Genomic DNA, 12,026 nt, shown 5'->3' with positions numbered 1-12,026 from the left:
GAAGGAATGGAGCCCTGGTGCTGAAAAGGAGAGGCTGGACAGCTTCTTGTTATATGGTGTGAAAGGGGAGACTCCAACACTGAGTGAGTGACTGGATTCTTGCCATCCACACTTCAGGTTCTATGAGTCTATGCAAGCATACATATACGTCTACATCTAGATAATCTACTAGTACTTCTGAGGAAAGTGAGACTTAAAGCACATATTTAACTAGGAGTGATTAATAATGCTGTCTTCATGTGTGAAAAAGGCACACATTTTCATCAATTCCCAAGCATTTCCATGAAAGTAGAATAATGCAAAGAAAGAGGGCTAACACTTATTATTTAAAGCAGGGCTTCAATTTATTGACCGAACCCCTCCATTTTCCCACCTCTTGCTATTCTCCAGAATTCCATGGTTCACCTCTGAAGGTGATATTATGACAAAGACTTGACAAAGTTTGGGAGTTACCAGCATAATGAGTCATATTTTCAGATGTTTGGTTTAAGTCTTATTTTTTAAAAAGAAGGAGGTTAGAGTGTTATGAAAGAAAATGTGACAACCCAGTAAAGCTTGACATCTAAGTGGTTCTGAAGGCTATATCTGTTATATATCTTGTGTATCATAAACAATGAATAATAGTAGCTACAATTTCCTTAGTCCTTATTATGTCCTAAACTCTATGTTAAAGCAAGTAATTTATTTATTCCTTACAAAATCTCTTTTGGGGCCGGAGTACTTTTACTATCTCCATTTCACAGATGAGAGATCTGAGACTTAAGAGAGACCAAGGGATTGGCCTGACATCACAATTTAAGTGAATGGCAGAGCTGGAATTAGAACCCAGGTCCATCTGACCCCATAGTCCAAGCTGTTAACCCACCATGTGACCCTGACACCATAGCAGTGAAGGATAATTAGAGTATTCATGCCCCCATCATGGAGAAAAATCATCAGTTAATATAAGGAAGAGTTCATGCCTTGATTAAACTTGGAAGGTAAAATGCACTTAGTTTGGAACTCATTCCTTAAAGTTCAAGATGGCAAGAAGCAAAACTGAAAATTAAATCTCTGCTAATATGTCTAAAGAAGAACACTCTCTTTAGGTAATGTGGCCACCATCCCATCTCAACATGGTCAGATTGTTGCCTAACTTCAAAGTGTTACTGAAATGGGAGACTATCAGGCCATGGAGGAGGCAAAGATGGAGCTTGGGCAGGGGTTAGACAGGCAGGGAGGATGAGGATGGGGAGGCAGTACCCGCAGCAGCTGGAGGGTGACCATATTTACATAAAGCATGAGTTTCAATTTGCTAGAGAGTCACTGGTCAAGCTAGTGTGTGTGAAGTGAGTTCCCTGGTTCCCTCTTCTGGATGTGAGGGTGGTTTTGCAGTCAGGTGTGATGGAATCAGCACCGGCTTAATAGGTTGGAAACCAGCCTGTCCTCCCAGCCTCTCCAATCACCAGCTGTGGGACCTTGGACAAGTCACTTAACCTCGATGGACCTCAATTTTCTCATCTAGAAAAATAAAAACAATTGAAATAGACTAGCCCTTCCAGCAATTTTGTGAATCAAGGAGAATTTATCCTAAATTTATGCCATTTATTAAGTTCAAATTAAGTCCCCTCATTATTTTAACTCTTGCTAGATAGACGGTGAGCTCCAGAAAAGCACATGGTATAGTTGGTGGCTACTAGAAGGAGCTCAGAAAATTCCTCATTGACTGTATCTACAAAATATATATGAGGACAGATGGCCAAAGGACCCTAGGATATGTCAGCTGAGCTCTATTTTAGGATGGAAAGCAGCATTCATCCTATTCATACAACAGTAATATTTACCAAATGCTTATTAATCTAAAGAAATTGTTTTCATTTGAAATTGTAACTAAAAGTAAATGATAAAATAATATGTAAAGTATAACCCCACCTTTAAAGAAAAAAGAATAACATATGTAAATGTTAATGGACCAAGAATGGAGGAACATACATTAAACAACTGACAGTGGTCTTCTGGGGAAGAGGCTGGGGCAGAAATATGACTGATTTTTACTTTCTACACCATGCACTTCGTTATACCTGCATTTTGTATAACACTGCAGTACATATATAATTGGTTTGGTTTTTTGATTCCTAAAATACTCTAATTGCTCCAAACTATCCCGGCTAGGAATTGTGTCACATGTTACAAGTCAGCCCATGTAAAACACTAAAACCAAAAGATTTTCTCAAACCTAGAGATATTGCCTTACATTTACACTGAGGGGAAAAAAAGACAGATAATGTTTTTTTCCAGTTAATACAAGTTTGAATGAAAAGATCTTATATTTTTTTTCAGTTCCTTTGACCCCCAGGAGAGAAGGCTGTGGGCTGATTGTTAGAGCATTTGAGTGTGTGGGTTTGCCTGGAAGCGACAGCTAGCAAAGACTGGGAGATGGGAATAATGATAAAGCATGCTCAGCTTGTAGAGCTCTGAGCTGAACAGCATTACTCTCAACCAGATTTTATTTCTTGTTAATTATATCTGATTCCACTTGATTGCTGATTTCATTGAATTTCAAATATTCTGCATGGGGTTCAGGGCTCCATGCTACTCATCAGAAACGTCAATAAAAAAAGCACCCTAGGGCTTCCCTGGTGGCGCAGTGGTTAAGAATCCACCTGCCAACAGAGGGGACATGGGTTCGAGCCCTGGTCCAGGAAGATCCCACATGCCGCAGAGCAACTATGCCCGTGCGCCACAACTACTGAGCCTGCGCTCTAGAGCCCATGAGCCACGACTACTGGGCCTGCGAGCCGCAACTACTGAAGGGAAGCACCGCAATGAGAAGTCCACGCACCGCAACAAAGAGTAGCCCCGCTCGCTGCAACTAGAGAAAGCCCACATGCAGCAACGAAGACCCAATGCAACCAAAAATAATAAATAAATAAAATAAATAAATTTATAGAAAAAAAAAAGCACCCCAGAAACCCTGTCAGCTGTGCAAATACACTACCCCTCATCATGACAGATTTGCTCCAGTAATTATGATCACCTTTTCATCAGTCTGTGTCTGTGAGCATTTCTGGAACACTTGATGCCATAATACCCAAAGAAAAAGCCTTCTCTAACATAATGGAGGTAATATAAAATATGTGTTTTCATGTCATGTAAAAATTTATGATATTCACACAAAGAGGGGTATTTATTTCCTATGCATATACACCTCTGCTTTCTGTTGTTATTGATGAATGGGAAAAGATAAATGTACCATACAAGGAGGAAATAATAGCAGGAATGGGAGCTCACTGCTGATTTTCCATTCAGCAAACCCAGACAAGCCGCTGAAGCCCTGCACCTAAGGCTTCAGTGATGGCAGGAGGTGATTAGGTGATCTGTCATCCCAAGCCTTGGAGAAGCAGAAGGATGAAGTGGGAGGAGCACAGTCTTTAACTCAGACCTGGGTTTGAATCCAGCTCCAGCTTTGAGAGCTTGGGTAAACTAACTCACCTTTCTGAGACTTGGTTTGCTCAGCGGTCAAATAGAAAGATGAATACCTATTCCAGCATGCTGTAGAAATTAATGAAATAATATATGTAAAGCCCATTCTAGACTTGAGAGCAATGCCTTGGATGGTACTTAGCAGATATTCCCTCAAAATTTCCTCTCTTTATCTCTTTTTCTCCTATCCATTAATGTTTCTTTTCCTTCCTTTCCTAGTTTTGGGGCAGAAATGGCCAATTTTTTTAACCTTCTGACTTCAAATCTTCACAACAGGCCAGCAGTGCCATAAGCCAAGACCCGCCAAGTTGATGAGTAGAATAATTTTCTCCTTTTTCCATCTTGTGTCTTCAAAAAACTCAAAAATATAGGCATATATAAACAACCACATACATAAACTTATAAATGAAGACAATCTCTACATTGTCCCTTGGTCCTGAGATGATAGATAGATAGATAGATAGATAGATAGATAGATAGATGATAGAGCTTCTTTCAACTTTTATTTTTTCCTTTTGGTCTTGCTTTTATGCTGTGAATGTAACATTTACTAATTAGCAGATCAGCCAGGTCATGAAACGTTTATTAACAACTCATACCACCATGTTAAATGGTGTTTCCTTTGATATTTTCAGTTAGGGCCCTTGCCTTCCACAGTGTAACTGCATTCTTACACCAATGATGAAGGCTAGGAAGTGGAAATAACGGAGCCAGGACTAAGGTGAGGCCAGAAGGGTACTTACATTGGGCACAAAATTTAAAGGGGTGACCAAAAACTCAGTAATCAAGAAAAACAATATTTTAATGCAATATTTTAAAAAATTAGATTAATGCAAAAAATCCATGTGAATAAAACCTAAAAATTTTAAATAAAGACAGAAACCAACCCTGCAATTACATGACTCTCCCTCCCTCAGCTCACCCTGATCTAGGCCCTGGGTAGACGCTGCATCTGAAATCAGGAGCTGGGGCTCTTGTCTCAGTTCTCATACTACTTAGCTCAGGCGAGTCACTGAACCTCTCTGGTTCTCAGTGTCCTCATCTTGTTTCACTTAAAAGTCTGATTAAAAAATTTCCAGTGAACCTCTGAACCTGAAAATTCTATGATTTTCTATAACGTGAAGCTGCATGACCGGGGCATCAGCAATGACTCAAGAGGACAAGATTCATTCACTGTCAGTCATTCAATCCAAAAATGAATTACAATCAATCCAATCAATTGCTATGTGACAAGCACTATGAAAGGTGCTGAAAATACAAAGTTGAGGACAATAGAAATACATAGAAAGGGAAGCCAACCTTACTGCTAAAAGGTCAGGACAGCCTTCCCTAGGAAGTGACTTTGACCTAAAGGACCAAAGGAGTTAGGCAGGGGAAGGCAAGGAGGAAATTCCAGAAAGAGAGAACAGCATGGCCAAAGACCAAAAAGTGAGAAAGAAAAATCTCAGTTGGGGAAATGTAAGAAATTTAATCTGGCTGAAACATAAATAGGATGGATGAAACAAGCAAACAAAAATCAGTCTTTGATTACAGAGCAATAATAAAAGTATTTGGCAGAGTGTAATGCAAAAAGCACTGGGTTATATTCAAACCTAAGCTCTAGTCACTGCCCTGTTGCCAACTAGCTAGATGATGGGGCTTCCATATCCACTGGGGATTCTATTTTAGAACACAGTACAAACTTTTCTAAGAAGGAGAAAGGCTTTTAACTCCCAAAGAATGATGCAAACCTCACATTTGAGATATTTAGAGTTTACATCCCCCAGTACCAAAGCAGTGCTGTAATTAATACATGTAGTCACTTCCCTGAAAACAACTTGCTAAACAGCTAAGTACCTGTTGTGTGATGAACTGAGGCTGAAGAATGAGAGGACAAGCCTAAGGCAAACAAACTTTCATCTTCCCAGACAGGCACAAGGAGGAGGCAACTAGGCAAATGTTATAGGCAGACACACCTAGGCTTATGACGGTGGAGTTGGTCTGCCCCTGCCATGTTTGTGTCGGTTGATTTAATTCCTGCACTTAGGAAAATAGGATTAGAGCCAGCTATTTATTAACCAACCAAAATAATTTTTTAAACAAACACTGAGGTCCACAATCTCTAGAGTCCTGAAAATAAAGTCAAAATTTTATTTTTAACCTGACTGTTGTCACACATAATACCTACAATTTATTGAGCACTTACTCTGTGCCAAGATTTACAAATGTTAACTCATATAATCCCCACAATTCTATGTGATGTGTTAAGATGGTTATCTCCGTCTTAAGAGCGAGAGTAATTTGAAGCACAGAGAAGTAAGCTGTCGTCCAGAGTTGCATAGTTGATAAGCAGCAGAGCCAAAATTCAAATAGAACCTATCTAGCCCCAGAGTCTGCACTCTTGGCCACTGTGCTACATAAACAAGGTTCATCAGCTACATGTCCCAGTGACGCCTTAGCGTGCGGCACTCAGAGGCTCCTTATGTTTCCAGGACTCTCAAAGATCTGAACTCTCTGGGCTTTGGTAAGCACCTCCGTCATTTAGTTCTGGGGGAGAAGAGCATGAATCCATCTTTCTACACTCTTGGAGAGAGGCATCCTTTCTCCTCCATCTCTTCTCTCCGGCTCTCATTTCCCACACGTTTTCTCCTCAGACACCAGCTCTACCCATCTGCTCCCCATTGATAAAAACTGCATTTGAGGCTCACTGTTCCTTCTCCCTATGGTCTCCTAACTCCTTCCCCCACCCAACTTCATAAATGACTGACAGGTACGTCTCGCCTGGATCTTCGTACCTCCCATTCCCCACTGAATTCCCTGAGATACGGCTTCTGAGCACGTGCTGTACTAAAACTGCTTTCTCGATGGTCACCAGGGAACTCCTTTTCATTGCCTTTTTTTTTTTTTTTTCCAGTTCCCTACTTTCAATCTTTTCAACCTCTCTGCACTTAAAATCATCCTGGTAATTTATCCCTTGGATGAGGAGCAGGAGTTTGTAGGATTATTAAAATGGGCTTGATGACCTGATTCTGCCACTTCCCAGTCTGGTAATTTTGGACAAGCTATTGGAATCTCTCTGTCTGGGCTGCCTTGGCTGTCAAATGGAGAAGAGAACTGCAGGTAGTGTGGGGATTAAATGAGATTCCACATGTACGCACTCACACAAGGCCTGGCACATAGGTAGGATTGCTTCTGTGAAGTCTGACCACTCCTCATGATTCTCTTAGGCTTTTACTTTCACTCCAGTTCTTTCCCATATTGTCTGAGTATTCTATGGTACCTGTTTCTCTCCTTAACCCCTATATTTTGCTAAATGCTGAGATTTAGTCTTTGGCTCTATGGTCTCCTGTTCCCCATCCTGTCCCTTAATAAAAACAGTAGTTGGTATTTACTGTGAAATCACTACATGCTGGAATCTGTACTATGTGCTTTCCAGGATGTTCCAGTGTTACCCCAAAATCAGTTCCCCACGAAACAGCATTGAGCCTTTCACTTTTCTGAGCTAACCTCTCTCCTCATTCCTCTGTCACCTTTCATCCAGCTACCAAAGTTCAAACCCAAAGTGCTATCTTTGGTATCCCTCTTTCACCCCTGTAGTCAACCTGAAACAAATTCTCATGTTTTATCCATTCTGAAATCTCTTATTGGGATTTTAAGATGGGAACTCAACAAGCTGTACATGTAAGATTTTCCACTTCCAAAAAAATTAAGAAACAACAAAAAATTTATTTTTTGCACTGACAAAAAAAAAAAAAAAAAAAAAGATTGGAACTCAACACACTCAGGCTTGGCTCAGTAAGGGACCCAGTTCCTAGGGCTGCGTGTTTGAAGATGGGAACACGGGTGGTCTGGCCCTTATCCCAGGATGCCAAGATGCTACGAGCTCTTTAAATGAGACTTTGTGGCTTCCAAACTCCCTGGCCCCAGATTATCTTAAAAGTTTGAGCAAAGCACATGAAATCAGGAAATTCTGACAAGTAAGAGGGGAGAAAAAGAGAATTCACATTTACTGCCAGCCTACTGAGAATCAGGAACTGTGCTAAATGCTCCCAAGATGAGCCAATAATATAATTTTTAGATATAAAAAATGTGATGTCACAATGTTGCTTTCTTATTGGCACTTCATAGGACAGTTTTTCATAAAGGCAGTCTTCCTGGGTCATTTTGTCACTGATCTCCCAAATGCTGATCACCTTGGAGAAATGGAAGCCGTGATTTAGCTTCTACTGTTCTAATGCAGGAATCATTGCTTCATGACTGGATTTCCTCATTCATTAATTTAATCATTCATTCCACAAATATTTATTGAGTCCCTACTCTGTACCAAGCCTGTAATGAATGCTGGAGATGCAGCTGTGAATGTCTTTCCTTCCAAACACAGGAAAGAGAGCTACACAAGTGAATTCTAGAAAAGTAGAGGGTAGTATGGGAACACACAGAGGAGGCCTCTTAGATTAGCGAGGTTGACTTTCTCACTTGTCTCTCGGACATATCTCCTCCTCTCCACCCCCAATGCCACCATCCTCATCATTTCACGCCTGTATTTCCACAATAAGCTCCTTGCCTCCAGTCTCACCGCCTCCAATCCATCCTCCACACTGTGGTCACAGCTATCTTTCTCTGATGCAAATCTGATTATGTCTCAAACTCTCCCAACCCGCAAACTCTTTCCCAGCCTTTCAGATAAAACTGAAGCTCCTTTGCTTGGGATATTTCCATTCACAGTTGATCTCTGCTTATTTCTCTGGCCTGATGGTTTGCTACTCCACAGAGCTAAGAACCCACATCTCTCACTTCATCCACACAGAACAACTTCCAGTTCTCATATAGCTTTTTTTCTGCCTGGAAAGCCCTTCTCTTCTTGTCTTTCAAGACTTAGGTCACCTCAACCACCCTAAGAAACCTTCTTGATATTCTTAATCTCCTTTAGGTGGATGCCCTCTCCTTGTGCTTCCATAGCATCTTGGGCATATCCCTATCCAAACACTTACTCCACAGTATTAGTTGTTAATTAGTGTCACCTAGCTGCTGTTCATTTCTGTATCCACACTCTAGTACCCTGTGCTCTAGCCACATGGGACGGCTCATAGTTACCCTAACTCATCAGGCACACTCACATGTTTCCTCTGCTGGAATGTCCTCTCTTTCCTTCCCTGCCTGGTAAAAACTATTCATTTTTCAAAAATATCTCAAAGACCGTCTGGTCAAATCCCATAGGGGAAGACAAAAAAATCACTTACATGTCTACTATTTGCACTTGATTTACCCTACCACTATAACAGTTAATCAGATTGTATCATAGTTAGCTAAATACCTGTTTCCCCATCCTTGAAAGCTCGGACTATATTTTACTTCCTCGTGTTTTTCTTTCTCCGGGCTCCAGCACATAATAAGTTCTGATGTGTGTTTTCTGAATGTTGAGAAAAGGCCAGGAGGGAAGATGGAGTATATGGCATGCATGTTAAGAGTTCACAGGACAGTGCAAACCTATCTTACTCTCTAGTTATTTCATATGTGTTAATTCTGTATTGACAACTAGATTATAAACACTTTAGGGGCCAGAACGATGTTATACATTATTATATGAACTTCAATGCTAAATATGGGATAGGTGGTCAATAAAAACTTGAAAATAGACTCTAAATATAATCAAAATGAATTGAACTTGCAGATGTAGGAAGAGGAAATACATCATAAAGAAAGAAAATAGAGCTCTAGTAAAAAGCAAAAAAAAAAAAAAATCTTAATCTTTTCTTGCCAAGATTTGCACTGAAAATGATGTGAATATTCACCATGCAATAAAAAGGGACATATGCTGACAATTATATTTAAACCCCCACTAGGCCAATTTCAACTTGAAAATATTTCTGGAAAGGTCTTTACTTCACCAGTTGTTTGAAAAAAGAAAAAAACAATAACTTCAGATTTCCATCTTACTGAATGCTTTTTAAAAATTATAAAAGTGAAGCTGTTTTAATAATATGCATCCCTTTCCAATTCCCCTCTTTTTTTTTTTTTCCTTTCTCAATAACTTCTTCACCTTTGGCAACGTTGACTTATGAGTCAAGGTCTCTCTCATAAGTGAACTTTCTTAATTAACCTCGTGTATATCATGCTTTCTCCCACTTAAAAGAAGTTACAAAATGTTTAAAATTAAAATTAAAAAAGGTCCCCAGAGCAGCAGTGAGATGGCCTCTGCAAGTCATCTTAAAGTGAAGAGAATACTCTCTGGCAACCCATAGTCACAAGTACTGGATCTGAGCTTCTAGTGTTTCCTTCTGTCAGCATCAACTTGGCTTCCAGGTTCCCCACATACACTTCTCTTACAAATTCAAGCCTCCTAAGGTACAGAACCCACCCCCCCCCAAATATACCTGTCTGCCTACCCCACCTTCCAGGTGTGAACAAAACGCCAAAACAGAGAATTGAACATGGTATTTCCTAGACTTACAGAACTAATTTGTGATTGTGCTAAAGGTTAGCTCAGGAATAGTCAAGTCTTCTATTCTCCAGATGTGACATTCCAGAAATCTCCAAATTAGAGTCCCACCCGATGAATAAAAGCCACCAACCACAGGAGAATTAAGAGGAGGGGTAGAGGAATTCAGTGAAGGTTGCAAGGGTACCTTGCTTCCCACTCGACCTCTTCTCGCCTCAATTAGCCTCTAGTTGCTCCTCTCCTAAATAGCCATCATCTGTCCCTCTTCCAATCCCCTTTGTCCCAGTCCTGGACCCCTCACAGGCTGACCAGGCTCCGCTGTTTCAAAGGACCATTAGATTTGAGGCGATTCCCAGGTGCCAGCAGGCACTCCGCACTCTGAGACCCCACCCTAATGCAACTGGCATTTTAGGGAATCCTTTTCTCGGGACCTCTTCCCTGGGACCGAAGAGAGATTCAGAACGGTGCCTGTCCACCAGCTGGATACCAGGCTGCAGAGAATCTCTCCCACGAAAGAGGTTAAAAGGGAATACGGTATTCCCACAAAGAAAAATAACCCAGAATCCTCCACATATTCCACATGTTTGTGTCATAAAACCCCGGGGCAAAAATAAAGCCCCAGCCACGCCACAGCAGCCCAGCCCAGCTCCCAGGGCTGCCGCCTCGGTGTGCGTGAAGAGAACACCTTCCCGAGGGAGGAGAGATCCCGGCGCCCAGCGTTTCCAGAAGGTGATTATGGCAAAGCCTTTTAGTAACTCATCACTCATCCCCGCACTGGCCCGAGCCTCCCCCCGGCTCCCGTGGCACTGGTGCTGAATGAGAAAGCCAGAGGCTGCCCCTCCAATTCTCCAGGCGACACCCGCCCCCCCAAACTACGAGGCGCCTAGGCTGCGGGGTGGGGGAGAAGGAAAGGATGACAGGTGCCCACGCCTGAGGGAAAATCAAAGGCCACGCTTACAGCCACGGCTGAGAAATCCCTACCCCCGCCCGGGCGGGAGGACTTGGCCCCAGCCACCTGCAGGGCGCCCCCGCCCGCACGCCGGCTCCCGGCGCAGCCTGTAATGCAGCCAGGAGGGTGGAACGGGACGGAGGGAGCTTCCACGCCCCCTTTGTCTCCACGTTTCCCAAATGACAGGGGAGGAAAGTTTACGAGCAGGGAGGGTGTAGCTTTCCGCTGGGTCAATCTGACACCTCGCAGGAGACGACTCTTTCTGGGATCGCCCTCTTCCCCTGCACCGCCCCGGCGCCGCCTTCATCTGCACCTTGATGCCCGCAAGCTGGGTTTGGGCCACCTGCGCCGCAGCTTCCAGCGGGGAACCTGACCCGGCCGCCAGGGTGTCCCGGAGCTGCCCGCGGTTGCGGGCGCCCCACTCACCTCTCTCGGCGGAGCCTCCTCCCGTGCGCCCTACTGGGCCGTCCGGCTCCCGGCAGCGAGGTGCATTCAAGCAGCGGTCGGAGACCCGCTCCCCGGGCTCTGCTGCATTCCGCCTGCGTGGGAGATCCAACCGGCGAGCGCGCGGCGCGGGCGTGTACGCGTGTGTTTGTGCGAGTGTGTGTGTGCGTGTGTGTGTGAGAGAGTGTGCGTGTGTGTGCGCGCGCGCGCGTGGGGCGGGGAAGCGCGGGATCACGGATCCCCCTCAGCGCCCATCCCGCGCTCTTGCCTCCTCCTCCGCCTCCTCCTTGAGCTGCAGCTAGCACAGGGTCCAGGTTTCAGGATCTCCCGTTTGTTTAATGAAAGGAAGGAGCAAAAGGCTGGCGGGGGAGCGGGGCGGAGGGGGGCGCGAGAGAGGCGGGGGAGGGCGCCGGGCTGCGCATGCTCAGAGGGGGACCCTGAGCGCTCACTCCCGAGCGCAGGCAGAGCGAGGAGAGCTTGGGGTGGAGGCGAGCTAGGCTCTGCCCCCCGGAGCCGCAGGGGGCTCGGCGGGGTTCCCGGAAGGCAGCTGGGAAACCCAACCGCAAAGGGGCGCCCTGCGTGGGGACTCCCTGGCGCCCGCGGTGCCGGAAGCCGGTGGCGGGATCCCGACCCATCCTTGGAGACAGTTTCAGCTCCGAGTCCTCGCAACGCCTGGCTCTCCTCTCCGTGTATTTTTAGTGCTTGGCCGGGGTTCCCGTGGACCGCTCTGTGGCCTCTGCGCTGCGGGGCACC

At 44.2% G+C, this 12,026-nt stretch overlaps 1 protein-coding gene across 2 annotated transcripts in view; it reads right to left on the bottom strand.

Moving 5' to 3' along the window:
* The window catches only part of PLPPR1 (phospholipid phosphatase related 1), a 268,878-nt gene extending 257,290 nt beyond the window's left edge, over positions 1-11,588 (bottom strand). For both annotated transcript variants that reach the window (XM_007197076.2, XM_057549245.1), the window contains exon 1: positions 11,256-11,588. The gene's annotated coding sequence lies outside the window, so the exon portion shown is untranslated. The remainder of the gene's footprint in view (positions 1-11,255) is intronic.
* Positions 11,589-12,026: the final 438 nt, after the last annotated feature.

This window comes from Balaenoptera acutorostrata, chromosome 6 (assembly GCF_949987535.1).
Source record: "Balaenoptera acutorostrata chromosome 6, mBalAcu1.1, whole genome shotgun sequence".
Taxonomy (NCBI): Eukaryota; Metazoa; Chordata; class Mammalia; order Artiodactyla; family Balaenopteridae; genus Balaenoptera; species Balaenoptera acutorostrata.
Note: the sequence above shows the minus strand (reverse complement) of the source record. Positions and strands in the feature narration are given on the sequence as shown.